Raw genomic sequence first — 19,392 nt, 5'->3', positions numbered from 1 at the left:
TAATAAATGAACTGTGGGGTATTTCGAGCTGAAACTTCACAGACAAATTCTGGGCACACCTGAGACTTATATTACATCTTGTAAAAATAACAGGTGCCCTTTAAGTAGACATTGTTTAGTGTAATATACTGTAAATATCACTCACTTGTGTAAAACTGTTGCCTGATGTGTTTGCCTTGTGGCCCCTGTGAATAAACAGTATATTAAATGAGTAATGGCATAAATGCACTACAAATACAGGATAAAAGTTGTTAAAGTTTATTCAGACCTGTGAATGAGGGCAGTTTGTCGTTATACTTCCTCTTTTACACCATCAGCTGTCCTGAAAGATGACAGACCCGTTTGTTAGAAATACAAAACGTATAAATCACCTCGGGCAACAATACAACTCTGGTGTCTCTAAAGAAGTGTTTAAAAGATAACATAAAATGCACAATTCGTGTTTAATCGTGCCTGAAGAACTGACAGCATTTCTGGATGACAGGGTACCTGCGGTTTCCAAAACACATAATTAGAATAGTGAGATACAGACAACAGTGAAACTCTTGTTTGTATAAACCTGCTCGGTAAGACCGTGTTCCTGGAACAAAACAATGTCTAACCTGATTTCTGAACCTGGTATAGTTTGGCGTAGGAAACCTAAGGCGGTGCGACGTGCCGAGCGAATAACAACAGAGGGCGGGGATAAAGTTTTTTTTTTGCTTATGATGTCCCTGTTCTGGGATCAGCTGATGGGAGATGCTGATAGTAATGTGTAAAGTATGCATGAATGCAGATGAGTAAGCAGTAAAACGCATTTTTGACCTGTCGCTCAACTGCATTAGCAACACAAATATCATGGGTTTGATTCCCAGAGAACACATAGCCTACTGATAAAAACTACACTCATGGCAAGTCGTGTTATAGTCACAATTTTGTTTATTAATTTATTCATGCTGTTGACACGATTTTCTGCTGTTTTTCATGGCACTGGAGCATGAATGTCTTTTTCGTGTCACCCAGCACAAATTTCTATAAACAGTTTTTCGTGTCTGTGGCACGACTTTCTTTATTATGTCATTTAATCTTTTTTCTCATAGTTTTTTATACTGTATTTTCAAAACATTGTTGCTTGGGGTCAGGGTTAGATTCGGGGTTTGCGTTGGGTTGTAATTTTATGCATTGGTTTCTATATGTTTTTTCTTCTGCTTTTAAAACTATTCTCGCTTGGAGTTGGGGTAAGAGTTGGGGTTTGGGTAAGGATGTCGCAAAAAGTAATTTTAACCCCAAACATACGAAAAAACTATGAGAAAACAAAATATAAAATGACACGATAAAGAAAGTCGTGCCACAGACACAAAAAAAATGTTTATAGAAATTCGTGCTGTGTGACACGAAAAAGACATTCATGCTCCAGTGGCACGAAAAACTATGGAAATCGTGTCTATAGCAAATACATTGATCAAATATTTTGTGCCTGTAACAAAAATTTCAGTGAGATTGGGTTAGATAAAAATTTATAAACTGAATCTATATTTAAATCTCTTGCTTTTTTCGCCATATTTAGTGACTAGTCTGAAAAATCAACCCTACCTCAAGGCATTTCATTTATTTTATTTATTCGTGTTCTTGGACATGATTTCCACTTTTTTCGTGCACAAATTTCTATAAAATGGTTTTCATGTCTATAGCAAAACTTTCTTTTTTGTGTCATTGTATGTATTGTTTTTTTCCTTTTTATTTTCTATTTTTTAATCATTGTCGCTTGGGGTTGGGGTTAGATTTGGGGTTTGGGTTAGGATGTAATTTTATGTATTGTTTCTACATGTTTTTTTTCCGAATTTTAAACTGTTTTCGCTTGGGTTTGGGGTTAAAGTTGGGGTTTGGATGTCTGAAATGTAACAGAAATTCATTCTAACCCCAACCACAAGCGACAATGGTAAAAAAAATACATGAAATGACACGAAAACGAAAATCGTGCTATGGACACGAAAAACTAATCCCAACCGAATAAATCCCAAGCAAAAATAGTTTAAAAAGGAGCAAACCACGTAGAAACAATAAATAAAATTACACCCTAACCCCAAATGTAACCCCAAGCGACAATGCTTTAAAATTAGAAAATAAAAAGGAAAAAAACAGAAAGAAAGTCATAACGGGCACACAAAAATAAATTAAAGAAATTCGTGCTGAGTGACATGAAAAAAGAAATTTGTGCTCAATGACTCAACAAAAAGCTGAAAAACGTGTCCATGAACATGAATAAATAATTCAAATATTTTGTGACTATACCACGACCATGACTATATGACAGAAAAATGCATAACCCCTATAACTTGAATCACAAAAACAGCACAGAAATGTTGTCTTCCAAATTGTCTATCTCTCTGTTTGCCCCTCAGGGCATCTACATTTCTCAGCCTACACCAAGAGACGCTAAATATCAGCAATATTAAAAGTCAGCAGAGAAGATAGAAAGCAAAAGCTTTAAAGAAGACAATATCTTATAGAAAGCAATGCCTTTTAATGCACTCCTTTATGGAAACAATTTTAGCTGAAATCAATGTGCCAGATTCAGATCTCGGTTTAATAAGTCTGACAGTTCAGACAGCATGCGAGGTGAATAACCCTTAATGTCTGCGGTCGGGTGAAACCTTACGAATGTTTAAAACAAACAAAGACAATGTCTCATTACATGCCCGTATGTTTTCTCAGCAAACAGTTGCGACGTTACCATACAGACGTATTTAAGATTAAAAACATATCGAGTGACGAGTTACGACGACAGCAAAGCTAGAATGATTTTGTAATTGAGGAAGAAAGTAAAAGTTTTAAAGTATAATGATTTTTTTAAGTAAAGTGTGAAATTTCTAAGATAAACCTGAGAAAGTAAGAAAGAAAAATAATGAAAGTGAACACTCCTGTCGCACTCCATTCCTCTGCACACAAACTTCACACTTTCTCACATCTAACGTGTGGACGTGTAAATGAGATTTGAAAGCTACAGTAAGATTTTCCTTGGCTTACAGTGTACATTAAATACTGGCTTAAAATGTTTTGTGTGATTCTCACACAAAGAGTCATACAGGCCACTTTTATTGACATAGGGGTGAGACGATAACAGATTTAAACTTTTTGCTGAACTATCCCTTGAATTTTGTATAAACAAACACACGTTCTGCTTGTTTTCCGATAACAAACTCTCCAGGTCAGAGATGCACATTGATAATTTTCTAACACCTGCTGAGGGAGAGGGAGGGAGACTGACAAAGAGTCACACGGGTAACGAAAATGTTTCTGGAGAAAATAAACCATACGAAATATTAAAGCAGAAGCAGAGAGAGCAAACACGGGCCGCCCAGCGCAGCGCTGACTTCCTGTGATGCGCTGTGTGTTTCCTGCTGAGAGCGTCCCAGAGCGAGAGGGCATGGGAACGAACGCTCAAATCCCTCTCACAGGGGTAAAGTGAGCTAAAACAAACCCCGGACAGGGCACGGCCGGTCCAAAGCGCTTCACCTGGTCTCAGCTCGTTTTTGCTTGCGCTTGCTTTTTTCACGGCTATCATATTGCACAGAATGCCTTACATCAGTGCGTGCTGTCGTATGCATGCCTCTTTTTACCCAGAATGCATTGCAGAAATATCAAAGAGATTATAATGAAAGGGCATTGGAAGGATTGCACTATAAAATGATCTTTTAAACTAGGAACTAAATTTTTTTTACTTCTTTTGTTGCTAAAATCAACAAACTGTTCCTCCAATCAACTATTTTACCAGATATGCATCTGCCAATTAAACATGTGGATAATTGCAGCATTTGTCTCAATATATCATTTGTTTTTATTAGAGATGCACCGATATGTTGGCCAATAATCTGCATTGGTTTATAAAAGCAATTCTTTTTCACTATCGGACAATTGTTTAAAACCAGCCGATAGTCATGGCCGATATATCCTATCAATCAAAAGAAAACAGGAGCATGCAATGAATTTAAGCTCTGGATGTAGAAAATGTAAAGAAACATCACTAGTTTAATAACTATATGAATGAATAAAATTTAGAAAATATTATGCAGAATTTAGTTTATAAAACTATCGGTATCGGCAGATATCACTCTGAATAATCAGCTATACGTATCGGTGAAAATAATTTATATCGGTGCATTTCAAGTTTTTATATTTATATTCACTTTTGTTTTACAATGCTGCATTATTTGAAAGTTAAAATTATTACAAAGCTCATTATATGAATGAATAAAATTCTGAAAATATTATGCAGAATTTAGTTTATATAACCACCAAACTATCGGTATCGGCAGATATCTCTCTGAATAATCAGCTATACGTATCGGTAAAAATAATTTATATTGGTGCATTTCAAGTTTTTATATTTATATTGCACTTTTGTTTTACACTGCTGCATTATTTGAATATTTAAGTTATTACAAAGCTCATTATATGAATGAATAAAATTCTGAAAATATATGCAGAATTTCGGTGAAAATAATTTATATTGGTGCATTTCAAGTTTTTATATTTATATTGCACTTTTGTTTTACAATGCTGCATTATTTGAAAGTTAAAATTATTACAAAGCTCATTATATGAATGAATAAAATTCTGAAAATATTATGCAGAATTTAGTTTATATAACCACCAAACTATCGGTATCGGCAGATATATCTCTCTGAATAATCAGCTATACGTATCGGTGAAAATAATTTTTATCGGTGCATTTCAAGTTTTTATATTTATATTGCACTTTTGTTTTACAATGCTGCATTATTTGAAAGTTAAAATTATTACAAAGCTCATTATATGAATGAATACAATTCTGAAAATATTATGCAGAATTTAGTTTATATAACCACCAAACTATCTGTATCGGCAGATATCTCTCTGAATAATCAGCTATACGTATCGGTGAAAATAATTTTTATTGGTGCATTTCAAGTTTTTATATTTATATTGCACTTTTGTTTTACAATGCTGCATTATTTGAAAGTTAAAATTATTACAAAGCTCATTATATGAATGAATAAAATTCTGAAAATATTATGCAGAATTTAGTTTATATAACCACCAAACTATCGGTATCAGCAGATATCTCTCTGAATAATCAGCTATACGTATCGGTGAAAAAATTTTTTATCGGTGCATTTCAAGTTTTTATATTTATATTGCACTTTTGTTTTACAATGCTGCATTATTTCAAAGTAGCTTTACATGAAAAAGCAAACACAGAAAAATGTCAATTGTTTGTGCATTTACAAACTTGTCTATATTTCTTTTAAAATATATTCTTGTCTACATTTCGTGTTCATCATTTAGTAAATTTTAGAAACTGATTGAAATGATTTGTGCAAAAATATCAATACAGCTAACTATCGCAGGCATCTTAATGCCCTCGCCAATACACAGCCCTACTAAACAACCCCTTCACAAGATGAAGACCTCAGCCACGGTTCTTCGTGTCCTGACAGAAGCATTATGGGAAGCAACAGGCCGGGTTAAAGGAGCAGGTCGGCTATCTTTGAAACAAGTCATGAGCCGTAGCTTTGCCATATGGTTGTCTGATGTAGAGCGAGCTGTCTGACCCAAGCTGTGATCTAAACTATTCAATCAAAACCACTGAACTGCTCTCTGACCAGTAGCTGAGGGCTACATCCCATATGGCGCTGTTTCTAAAGGACGCTGGGTTTGCTGGTGACCGCCACACTGCCTGAAGGGAAACGGTGAAGCATGGTGACCTCTCTGTAACAATACAGCACTTCTGTAGCCCTCATATTTCAACTGTGTCTCCAGCAGCCATCTGCCCTTTCATTCCCTTCAGACTAACATAGGGATTTCACTGTGACAGGTACTCCATTAACAGAAAATATCAAGCCCATCTTCATTTTCCTTATAGATTAAATCACACTTCAATTTAATGGGATTATGGGGAAAGGGTTTATCCTAGTCACAGACTAAAATGCATGTTTAAGCTGCCTTCATTTAAAAATATTTTGCAATGACGTATTTCAGATCACGTATATCAGTGGCATTTTTTTTTGTCTCAAAGAGGATTGTTTTTTACGAAGTATCTACTTAAATGTCCTAACTAAGGCCTAGTCCTGGATTAATCTAAACGCTGTCCAGGAAACTGTCCCGAAGTTTTGTCTATTGTTAAAATACTTCCTCCTAAAGAAAGGGTAAATACTGTAACACTATTAAAACATTGTTTTGTTTGAGCAGACAGACAAGACAAATGAGTGTTTGAAAACGTTATTTGTTTGATCCTGGTCGGTGATGATAATGGCACACTTCACTTTGAATACACAAAAGCATTGACAGATAGGAACACATGCAATCTATTATTTTTAAAGCGGATTGACATGTATATTGCTATATGATGATCATGCGACGTGGCATTGCAGCAAATGGCTTTTGGTTTGACTAAGCATCTATTTTGTTCTTTACGTCCTCTATTTTGAATCAAACACATTTACATCATTCTCTTAAAGAGATAGTTCACCCAAAAACTAAAAAAGTTGTCATCATTTTCTCATCCTCATGTTGTTGTAAACCTGTATGAATTTCTTTTTTCTGGTGAACACAAAAGAAGATATTATGATAAACGATGATAAGCACACAGCTGATGGTAACCATTGACTTACATAGTAGTAAACACAAATACAATGGATGTCAATGGTTACAATCAGCTGTGTGCTTACCATCATTTATCAAATATCTCAATTTTTCATTTTTGGGTTTTGCATGCAAACAGAATTCATCTGCTTGAAATCATCAAAAAGCGTCTGCTTTTATACTCTTACATTTCACTTTGTTATAGTTCAGTGATGCATTTGACATTAGATAAACATTCATTTTGCTTGTTTTATTGCATGGGGTCCTATGTCTCAGGTTGCACTGTTTGCTTGACATGGGAGTATTTCAATGAATGAACTACACTGCTTTTTATTGAATACAACCACACAGACACACAAAGCGATGAAACGCATACAAAACACTTCAGCACACGTACACACTGATGAAACACACAAACGCTCAAACACTCCAGCACACGGCTCATCTGTGGCCAGTTGCCTTTGGGGGACGAATTCGTCTGCAGCCTTTGAACCCAGACTCTCGTAAATAAAGATACCCGGTCACACGCGTCTGCTCTTAAGCTCACTAATGGAGAGATGAGGGGTCAATAACGGTCTAATAATGACCAGTAAGATTCACCAGGTCTTATGTCACTGTCCAGGGATTTGAGAACTCCTATCATTGTTTGTTTACAGACACAGTATGAGAGCACAATATGACCAAGTCTACAATACTTAACAATAAGGTTGCATTAGTAAACATTACTAACATGAACAAACAATAAACAATATCATTTTCAGCATGTATTAAAGAGCACCTATTTATTTGTGTGTAAGTGTGTATTAGTAAATGTTAACGATGTGCAAAAGGTACAAATCCCAAAGTAAACGATGACGCGAGTTATTGTTTCCAACCTAAATCTCTTTTCTTGAACTACAACAAACACACGGATTGTAGGCAACAGTTTACTTCCTCGGTCTGTTGACGTGGACATGATGGTCATTATCATAATCCTGCCCACTTTTGACTCACAGCCTGTAAGTAGTCTTTATTTTCATATTTTAAGAATTATTAAACCATGATTGAAACACAACAAGTTTTAAGGAGCGAGTAGCGCTTGTTTATTGTCGTGAAGACATGGTTTTATGTTTTAGTATACATACCTTACTAATCTGCTAAATTCTGCTTAACCCGCGCTGGCAAAGTTGATCGATCAATTTGGTCATCCACATTTTCTGGATCAGATTCAGCTTGTATTGATGTAATAAAGACGATATTAATTGAGCTGATCTTTCAAACATGGTAAGGAGCGTCACATTTCCGGCTGACGACACAACGTACAGATTAGCTGGCCAGTCGAGGACACAGCGTTTTTCAGAATGATGAGCTTTGAACAAAATCAGAGCGTTTCAGGAGGACAGAGATTTTTGGAGCAACAATAATGTAAGGTATGTGTAAAATAATGAACCATAAACCACGCAAACACATTGTATTATATCAAATACACAAAATAACATTGTTTTTAGCAATGTAATAGGTGCTCTTTAATTCTTGTTAGTAAGTTATTCATGTTAGTTCATGGTGCATTAACTAATGTTAACCGTTACACTGATTCATTTTATAAATGTATTAGTAAATGCTGAAATTAACATGAACTAAGATTAATAAATGCAATAAGTATTGTCAGTTCATTGACAGTTCATTGGAACTTTAAAGGGTTAAATAATACAGAAATTAAAGGCATTGCATTTTTATTTTATAAATTTAATTTTATTTAATTTTATATTTAGGGCGTGCATATATGCAAACTAAAAGAATAAGAGAAATGAATGAATCAGTCTGACATCAGTTCAAAAACACTGTAAAAAACATGCAGCATTTTTGTCAAATCAACATAATTTATAGGTTAACGTTACAACGTATCAATTTGATTTTATAAGTTACAACTTTTCACAAGCCAAAACTTAAAATAGTAGGTTGAATTAACTTTAAGATGCATTTGTTACATTGAGATTACCATTATGTAAAACATAATAAATCTTATTAAAATGTATAATGACTTTGCACCCATCCAGCATTAGTGTTACATTTATTTACTGTAATACTAGTTTAAATAGAGGATTTGTATCACCCTGAATTATAAATCATTTTTCTTGTCAACCCTTAAAAGGACACTAACACCAAGCTATCAGTTTTCCATCCTCAAGATAGACTTTTAATTTATTGGCTGCTGTTATTAAAGAGCCCGGCCCGAGCGCGGCTGCGTGATCTTGGCCACCATGTATGTGTGTAACACTAACCGCCTGCCATGGTGGGCTCTGCTTTCCACATGACAGCCTCAGAGAAGAGAAAGCCAACTTTTCATGCCAGCTTGTATGGAAGGAACCCCTCACCCCACTCTCTGACTTATGTGTAATCGACCCTCTTCGTTCAGATATTTGTCCCCAATTTCTCCAACCAATCCATCCCCCACCCTTTCTATCGCCACCCTCCAGATTTGCTGGACTCTTCACCCCTGGAGCGATGCCCTGAGACGCGGGTCACAGACGGGGACAGCTGGTGGACCTCCCAGAAGTCATCTTTTAAAAGAGTAAGGTGGTCTGTCGGACAAAACTTAGTTCCCAGGTAACACATCTGGCCTAATCGAAACGGGGGGTTCAGACTGCATTAGACTTTGTGGCTTGTTTTTAGTCCCTGTATATGAAACCGTGAGCTGAATACAACATCTCAGATCCCTCTGGATGTCAGAACATTTCACGAACCTTTGATTTAAAGGACAGTTATAAGTAATTGATATTATATTAGAGATACACATATAGTACTGATGTTCAGGTTAAACCTTGAAATGTACTATTTAAGGTTGGTTAAATGTACTTGAAATGTACTATTGGGATGTCTAATGCAGATTATAAAAAATCAGAAATAGTGATGTTTGCTTTAATTATTCTCTGCCATAAACAAATTATCAAATAGATATTTAAAAAACAATTTTCTTATTTTATTTGGCGTATATAGGTATAAGCATTTCACAAGTGATACGTCATCAAAAATTGACATGTGCAACCATCACAAAGACTACATATAGTTTATTCAATTTGCACTGCTGAACTTTTAACCTTCAGACATGTTTTTAATGCTAGAATCCCTGCCTTAAATTATAAAAGACACACATCAAATTATATATTTCTTTATCAAAGAAACCTGTTGAAAAATGTCCTGCTTATTTTCCCCCAGGGCAGTTTGCGTGTATAAACTTGCCCGAGCAGCAGAAAGAAGGAAAATTACGACCAATTTGTTTAGATTGTCTGCCATCCAAGTTTTCAGTCACCACCTTTGCAAAATGATTTTGAGACGAGAATGCAGTTAATCCTCAAAAAATCCCGTCATTACTTAGGTGAAAGTGAAAAAGTTTTAGCCTTACTGGTGTTTATGAATAAGAGGCAAGTGTTTAATCCCTTCTGGAGCAATTAACAACATCATTGTCATAGAAATCCCAATAAAAGCTTAGCTAAAGTTTTTTTACTTCTGTTTTTCCCAGAAAACAAATGTCTAGCTTAAATTCAATGTACATTTGTATAAAAGCATCTGTCAAATGCAAATAAATGTTACTGAATGTGCTCTGATGCCAGACTTAAATGCTTAATTATAAATGTAAATAATTAAAGTAAATGTGTTAAATTAAAATATAATACTTTTTACGATGACTTAAAGTACCATTCCTATACACATTAATTTTACTAATTGTAAATTCCAGAATATGTATACTATCTAAATAAACATGCATTTTCTGTACAACAGCTTTAAAGTAATATGCATTATGAATTTAAATTAATATATATTTTACGTGTAAAGTATTCAATTCACTAGATTTTTTTTCACACAAAAAAGTATGTAAAGGTAACACTTTACAATAATGTTCATTAGTTAATATTAGTTAATGTATTACCTAACATGAACAATCCATGAGCAATACATTTGTTACAGTATTTATAAATCTTTGTTTAATAGAAATACAGCTTTTAATTGTTTGTTCATGTTAGTTTACAGTGCATTAACAAACATTAACAATATTTTAATAAAGTATTAGTAATTGTTCAAATTAACATTAACAAAGATTAATAAATGCTGTATAAGTGCAGTTTATTATTAGTTCATGTTAACTAATGTAGTTAACTTATGTTAACTAATGACAACACAATGGCAAGTTGTGTTATAGTCACAAAATATTTGATTAATTTATTCGTCTCAGTCAACACAAATTTCTATAAATAGATTTTCATGTCAGTGGCACCACCTTCTTTTTCGTGTCATGATATGTATAGTTTTCCTCAATGTTTTTCCTATTTTTAAATCATTGTTGCTTGGGGTTAGATAGGGTTTGGGTAGGATGTTATTTTATGTATTGTTTTCTACATGTTTTTCTTCTGATTTTAAAACTATTTCGCTTGGGGTTAGAGTTTGGGGGTTTGGGTTAGGATGTCTGAAATGTAACAATAATTCATTCTAACCCCAACCCCAAGCGACAATGGTAAAAAACAAGGAAAAAACAATGAGAAAACAATACATAAAATAACACAAAAAAGAAAGTGATGCCATGAACACGAAAACTATTTATAGAAATTCGTGTTTACTGAGACGAAAAAGACATTCGTGCTCAATGGCACGAAAAAGGCAGAAAATCTTGTCCATGAACACGAATAAATTAATCAAATATTTTGTGACTTGAAATTGGGTTGCTATTGAACCTTATTGTATAGTGTTACCGATGTAACTATTTATAACTATACTTTTGTGATACTGTTCACCCCTGATTCACATCCACACACAAAACAACAGTCTGATATCACAGGAGTTCATACGAATGAATCTAACAAAAACACACTAATAAAACTCAATGTCAAGGGGTGGTAGCAAATCGAGTGTGGCCGTATGAATGAATACGAATTAGCCAACTCGAATTGCAATGAGATTGTGTTGGAAACAACAGTTTGCTTTATCAGCACATGACACTGATGCCTGTGTGTGTGTGTGTGTGTGTGTGTGTGTGTGTGTGTGTGTGTGTGTGTGTTATAAGTACTGAGGGTGGTAACAGCTAAAGAAGCAGCTGCTGTTTGGTGAAAGAATGAGACTATGGGGGGGGGGGGGGGTGTAGAGAGTACTTAACTTTTTTTTGTGTGTGTGTGTGTGTGTGTGTGTGTGTAGATTGAAGTGAACCTCATCAGGTTCCCCAGACAGATTTAAAATTAATAATAAAAGTGTGTGTTGCTTCCTACTTATTCACACATACACACACAATGGCGTCCATAAACTATTTAGTGGTGTGTTTAGTACTCCTTGTGTTACAGGCATGAATGATACAGTGTGACGAGGTGCATTGTTGTTTTAGCAAGAGTTTTGATTGTTGTGCGTGGACGACAAAACCTCACATCTACAGGACTGAATAATTTTGAGGTGTGATCTTTTTTTACTTGGGTCAGTACTCAATGCTCCAGCATAAGCTCAACACATAACACTCGAGTTGTGGCAACCGGCCACGACATTCAAGCAGAATTGGGTTAGCTTTGCATTAGCAAACAAAGAGTCTGTAGAACCGGATTAGTTTGGTTCTGATGGTTATTACGACTGATTTGATAATACGGTTACGGCCTGAACCCCAGTGAACTCTACACTAGACTCTTGCTTTGATCAAACTCTGTAACAGTGAAGCAGAAGTATTTCATTACCACCAAACATCGAATTGGAAAGCAGTAAAATGGAGTTGATCTAGTTTCAAAGATCTCCTGTGCCCATACAGTGCATGATGAATTGTGCGCTTTATATTTTGTTTATCTTTACTATTACTTGGTTTTTGTAATTGTTGTGTATATGTTTGAAGTTTGTTTATCCCTTTATCTTTAGCAGTCCAGAATTCTTCTGACGACTCTCTGATGATGTGGCAGAGGTCTGAACTTCTTGCTACCGATCACGTTACGCGAGCCTCTGGAGGTTTGGGAATCCCTCTACGGGCACTAGCTAAATATTTTGCTCATTACGACCAAGGTTATCTTCCATCTGGGGTCTGGAAGCTCTGGATCGGTCGACTATTCAAAGCAGAGCCGGAGTTCAAGGCCTTCAGCCTCACCCTAAATTGAAGGGTTAACGCCGGCCGACTAGCAATGAAACGAGTGACGATAAGCTCAGGAAGAACTGCGCTTCCTACAAAAATATTTATCATTCCACAAGCCTTTGGCTACAGAGGACTTTAGGAATTAATGTGTGTTTTTTTAGGAGGGGGTGACTGGGCTGCTCAGGATCGGGAACGCAACCCTTTCTCTGCCTCGACCAGGAATCATTCAGCTTATTCACAACTGATTAGCTTTAGTAATCAAAACTATGATGGTAAGAGGCCTTTGTGAGAAAGACGGAGCTCAGAATGATTGCAAAGTGTAAAGTTAAACTTTTCCTTGGGTTTGTGTCTAATATTTTGCCCTATAAATATGCATCCTATGAAATAGGTGTTTTGATGTTTACAGTAGTTGTCAATAAGCTGCACTTTTATTAACAAAAATATCTGACTCTTCTTTCAAAGCATATAATGTGTAAATGCAAAAGGTTTTTTCACTTATTCACTTTTAAATCAGCTTATGCAGGTCGAGAGTAAACACTCATGGCATAGACTTCATTTGGAGACAAATATCATCGGTTGCAAGCGTAAGTACATGACTGCTTTTTTGTATTTTTAGCTTTGATATGAAAGCAATAGGAGTATTAGGAGTCGGGGTGTATTATATCACCGTTTAAACCACAAACATTATGTTTTTCAATAAAAATAATTGTGACCAAACTTTCAAGTTATCAAAGACAATGTACAGTAGCCTACTACACATAATCTGTAACATAGAGAAAATCATGTCTTAAAATAAATAACAAAATTAGATTGTTTATCAATGTTATTTCAAGTGCTGTGCTTGTGTTTAAAAGATAAAGTGATATAAACACTAAACCTGTGAAATACAGCATGCAAAATGTACATTTTTAGATGTCAGTATCCAATTTAAGATCTCTGCCGTGTTGTGAACCCGGTCTGTTATTAAATTGTAATTGTGAAGTTGTGTGGTGAGATCTTGTGAAGTATTGAATGTGTTGAGACGGGGGTTGTGTGAGAAACTCTTAGTCGATGAATGCTTCTCTTTGAAAAATGCTTAGCAAGGAACCCTAAAATTACCTTATTAGCTTCCTGCTTGAGTGATTTCAGAGTTATAATCTAGCTCAACAACCCTGCATCTGTTTGTTAAAAAAACATGATTATATAAAGAAAATAAAAAAGATATCTTTCACAGAAAGTGAAAGATATTTTTAGACATAGTTTAGGTTTGAAAATAAAATTCTCATTTTGGGACGTTCTGTACTCATAAGAAATTGCTTCTTAATAATAGTGGATTTTTTTGCCTTATGACAACACAACCATTTTTGCTCATAATATAAAAATAGCTCTAAAACCATGCAGTTAAAGTGCATGAAGGAAAATAAAGAATCTTTAGTTCATTATACTTTTAATTTAAACTTACAACATTAACTATTAATATATAAGATTATAAAGTGACACATTGTAAATAAGAACAAAACACAAAGTGCTGCATTTATCGGGTAATGCACTGAATCAATATTCAACAGCATTTTAATCCTATGACTTTAATTCATAAACAACTAATTGACACTTAAATTCAAATTCACTGATTTAAAAAAGATTAAGTTTGTATTTTTAGTTTGTAGAAGGGTTCTACACAATGTCAAAAACATAAATATAACAACAACGGCAATTTGTGAATGCTCTTATTGTGTGTGGAAGTAATTCTCTAACCAAACTCTTAAAAATAATGAATAATAATAATAATAAAAACATATTTTACAGTCTGGTGCAATGAGGATATTAATGCTGCCAATAATATTTTAAGTATCCTTATTTATGAAAGGACACATTGAAAAATCCACCTGAATAACTTGAATTACAAATGAATGGTTTTAAATAAAATAGTTTTTTTGCAAAATCTGTTTTAAATGTCATGACAAATAAACACTTAAGCAAAAAAACTAAATCCAGGACTTGTGTTATGTTGTCACTGCATATGAAAGATTTCTGGGTCTTTAAACATCCTTTTAAAATGACATGTTTACCTGTTACTGTAATAGTGACTTTGTCAACACGGACAAATAATTAAAAATGGATTTAGAAATATTGAAATAAAAATAGGCTACGCGGTGCAACGTAATATTAAAGATATAGGATATAATAGCTGTTTTTATAATATTACATACAGTACAAATATAAAACAACAAACCAGTTAGTAATACAAGTATGCACTTACCATATTTGAAGCAGGACAAATATAAAGTCAGATTAGTTTCCTCTCCATCATCCTGTGTAATCAGTAATCGGTTTGCTGTCTCGATGCCAATGGATATAAAGCCGCATCAGATGTTTAGTGTTTGTATAAAGCAGATGTTTTATGTTTATTACTGCATTCACTGTCAGCTGTGTAGAAAGTCGCGTGTTGTGTACCCTCGCGCGTGCCGCACTACACTGCGCACTGATGTGAAGACACAAGAAATAAATGAGTGCGCACAAGTTCCGCCTCCACACACACGCGTGTCGAGCTCTCTCTCTCTATCCGTGTGTGTGTTGTGTGTGTGTGTGTGTGTGTGTGCGCGCGCGCGTGTGTGTTCTCGCTGTCAGAGCCATAGCCTCCCTTTGGGAACATTTAGGGACATCTCATTAAAAATTAGATGTCTTTCAAAAAAAACTTGAAAGTATTCATGTGTAAAATTATCAGTAGGATAATGATTAGCCTATACGTAATTTAACTAATTACACAATTTATTTTGATCAATGTGTTTACACAGCTAATCTGATTACTTCTCTTTTACAGAGGTAAAGGTGCTTCATAAATTGACTAAATAATAAATGATAATAAATAATATGAAATATACTTTTATGAATTTAATATATATATATATATTATTTATTTATTTATTTCAGGAAGCTTTCTTTTAAGACTATAGTTGTAAGAGGTATAGGGTTATGCTGTGGTCATTATAATGAATTCATGTTTGTGTGCATGGAGGATACTGCCAGTCTGTATTTAAATTAAAGTTTAATTCCTGTACATGTTTTTGCGTAATTCCTGCACTTATAGATGAAATCTCAATAGTCACACTTTAATTCTGATGATGATTTAAGCACAGTGTTGCTCAGTCATGAGGTCACAAACACGATAAAATGTAAACAAATAACATGAAGTCAAGCTGAAATATAGATGTTGAGATTAAATTAAGGTAACTTGTTAAATAACTACCAGGTTAGGAGTGTAAACTTAAGTAGAGTTGAGCAACTGACAAGCAGTTAAACTCAATAAATGTTGTTCCTGTTTTTATGAAGTTCCTTTTTAATATGAACAGTCACTGCATATAAGACTCAAAGTAAAAAGAAACAGATCACAAAGCAGCTTTACTATTTCAATATTTTATACCCTTGCTTGCATATGAAATTGTGGGCAATACAATCTCATAGCTATTGTACACATTTTACTAGGTGGTTTATTCTTATTAAGTGGTACCACCGCATTCATACATTTTGGTTTGATTTGCTTTCAACCCTGCATGTGATGTTGGGGTTAGGGGCGGAGTTTTCTTATTGTTTTTTTGTATAATAGTCGTACATATTGGCTCTAATTAGCTGGTATAGACAGATTTTAATTTTTAGAGCAAATGCATTTCAAACATTTGTGTATGTTCTGGATTTTATGTCAAAAGTACAAGATGTTCATTTGTGTGAAGTGTGAATAATCTGATAAGAATTTGTGTGAACTTTCAATTGTTCAACAATGTTCAAAATGTAAATATGTTAAATATGTTCATTTCCACATTCCTATAAGGTCAAAGTGTGTAAAATAAAATGCATATTTATTTTTTGGATAACAGCAGTGGAAGAGTTGGAAAAGCCTATCTTAAAAAGTGTGACAACTAGTCCCGCTCCAACCCTCAATATCATCAGAGACAGAAATCTCTTTCAAAATCAGATGGATGGGGAATTCCTATACTGTTTACCTCAAGGAGCTACAATATCTAAAGTTCGAATCAAGTTCAGACTTTATTAACATGAAAAAGAATCATTACAACATGAACCATCATCTGGATACAATAAGAGTTGATTCAGATGTGTGTCTGATATGCTTGTTGATTTGATGTTTTTCCAGGGATGCCAACAGTCTGGCAGACAAGAGAAGGTCAAACGAGTAAGAATAAAAATCAGTGAGCGTGCGGATAGGAAAAACTCCTGTAACCCTACCTACCACTGTACTTAAGTAACGCAACCCAGACGCCAATTTATCTTCTCGTGATTCATTTTTGCGAGGAGGGTGGGCGATATTGTCTTTATTTGTCTCTTGGAGTTTTGTCGAGCCGGTCAATCGTGCAGTGAACAGTGAGGGGTTCGAGAGTTTTTAGCTCCAGATCACCACTTGTGATTCTTTAAACGCAAAGAGCTGGAACCCATTTCTAAAACATCCCCAAAAGAAAGTAAATTGATTTTTACAGAAGTCTACATTCAGCTGATGCTAGTACTCATATAAAACATATTTTAGTGAATTATTTAGGACAAGGCACTATAACTGCATCTCATTAGATTACAGACATGAACAATCCTCAAATCAGAAGGCTTGTTTGGTGATGGAGAGCATTGCTGTTAAGTTTCTTGCAGGATTAGATAAGGAAACAGGTGAAACATCTCCAAAGATTTAGATCAAAAGAGCGACCTGAGCAACATTACAAAATTATTAGAAAATTCAACCTGATCTCACAAATTTGCGAGAAATAGTCACGAAATATTTTGCTAATTTTTCCATGTCATTGTCACGCATTTCCACCATTTTATGCGTCCGTGCCACGACTTTCTTTTTCGTGTCATTGTCACAAATTGGTTACTCAACTGTTTTTCCTATTTTTAAACCATTGTCCCTTTAGTTTGAGGTTAGTTTTGCTGTTTGCGTTAGGATGTCACTTTAACTATTGGTTTATAAAAAAAAAAATTGTATGCTTTTTAAACCATTGTCGCCTGATGTTAGAGTTAGACTTAGGTTTGGGTAAGGATGTTATTTTATGTAACAGAAAGTCGTTCTAACCTCAAACTGAAGCGACAATGATAAGAAAATAGGAAACACACTTGAGTAACCAATATGTGAAACTGACACGAAAAAGAAAGTTGTGGCATGGACACGTAAAATGAAAATACGTGACAATGACATGGAGAAAATAGCAAAATATTTTGTGACTATTTCACGCAATTTGTTAGATCAGGCTGAGAAAATTAGACATTTCTAAATGAGATTTTTGGACCATCAGCTTTTACGAAACCACTTGACATGCTCTAAACCATCTAGCAACACTCTTGCAACTGCATAGCAACGCACCAAAATCCACTTGTTTTGTATAATAATAAACAGTGAAAGGATTATTCCAATTTCATAAAAAATCCAGATAATTTACTCACCCCACATGTCATCCAAAATGTTTATGTCTTTCTTTGTTCAGTCGAGAAGAAAGAGGAGCGTTCAGACGTTGTTGTATGTGGAATGATGCTAATTAATGTCTTTGTGTCAGTTTATTGTTTAAAATGGTCTGCAAGTTTGCGTTTCACATATGTAAAGCGTGACCTTTCCACATGATTACGTCATGGGTAAGGTAGCGCTGGCACATTACATGGCTAGTGCAAGATGAGAAGTTATGGTTTAAAAGTTAGGGCTGTAACGATTAATCGTGTGTCCCATTAAAAATCAATTCTGAATCGTAAGGCTGCGATTCTGTGTATCCTGCACAACTTGTGCGTGTACTATGGCATTTGGTCAATAGGAAGTCATTATCAATCTAAAATCGGAGTCGTTCATAAAGTGCATTTAAAAAGAGCAACACTCATTAAACAAAATCATTCAAAATATTCTTTATTATCATGAAAATACCTGACACAATTTGAAGAACAGTGATATAAATATTCCTGTAGACATTTCCTGGAATAGCATTTGTAATGCTACTTCTTTTTTTTGTGTTTCTGCACAAAAGTGCCCTTTGGCTTTGGGATGTGCCGGGATTTCACCGTAATTCATTCAAATTCATTCATTGAGAAAACACGCATTTGCATGATTTATCGTTACAGCCCAGATAAAAGTACATATGTTTTATTTTTTTGCTGGTGAAAATGACAAACATTTCACTATATAAGACCCTTATTCCTCGGTTGGGATCATTTAGAGCCCTTGCAATTTTAAACTGCACTGAAACTGTAAACTTTTGAGGTCCAATAAAATCTTCTATTCGGGAATGTTTTCCCTTAAAAAAACGTAATTCCCTTGACTGAACAAAGAAAGACATAAGCATCTCGGATGACATGGAGTAAATGAACTCAAGTGGAATATTCCTTTAATATAAGCATCCTGGCAGTACCTTGGCAACCATTCAGAACACCCTAGCAACTGCATAGCAACGAGCTAAAGATCACTTTGAATCCCTTAGCAACCACCCACATCACCTCAGCATCATGGCAGTGCATTGTGCTCATTACGAACAAACCTTATAATGTACTTTAATAAACACAGTGCAGTCTTATATTAATAATCTCTCTCTCTCTCTCTCTCTCTCTCTCTCTCTCTCTCTCTCTCTCTCTCTCTCTCTCTCTCTCTCTCTCTCTCTCTCTCTCTCTCTCTCTCTCTCTCTCTCTCTCTGTAGTTTAGTGTGCCCCGCCTCCCGGTGAACCCCACTGGTGCCCCTCTTGTCCGTGGAATGTGGAAATCATTTCCCCTT

General features: G+C 34.9%; 1 protein-coding gene across 1 annotated transcript in view; it reads right to left on the bottom strand.

Moving 5' to 3' along the window:
- The window catches only part of eya2 (EYA transcriptional coactivator and phosphatase 2), a 33,044-nt gene extending 17,908 nt beyond the window's left edge, over nucleotides 1-15,136 (bottom strand). The window contains exons 1-3 of the mRNA XM_065272407.2: nucleotides 14,910-15,136; nucleotides 269-322; nucleotides 146-185 (exon numbers count right to left, since the gene is read on the bottom strand). The gene's annotated coding sequence lies outside the window, so the exon portion shown is untranslated. The remainder of the gene's footprint in view (nucleotides 1-145; nucleotides 186-268; nucleotides 323-14,909) is intronic.
- Nucleotides 15,137-19,392: the final 4,256 nt, after the last annotated feature.

This window comes from Paramisgurnus dabryanus, chromosome 7 (assembly GCF_030506205.2).
Source record: "Paramisgurnus dabryanus chromosome 7, PD_genome_1.1, whole genome shotgun sequence".
Classification (NCBI taxonomy): domain Eukaryota; kingdom Metazoa; phylum Chordata; class Actinopteri; order Cypriniformes; family Cobitidae; genus Paramisgurnus; species Paramisgurnus dabryanus.
This window is presented reverse-complemented; position numbering and strand designations above follow the sequence as displayed.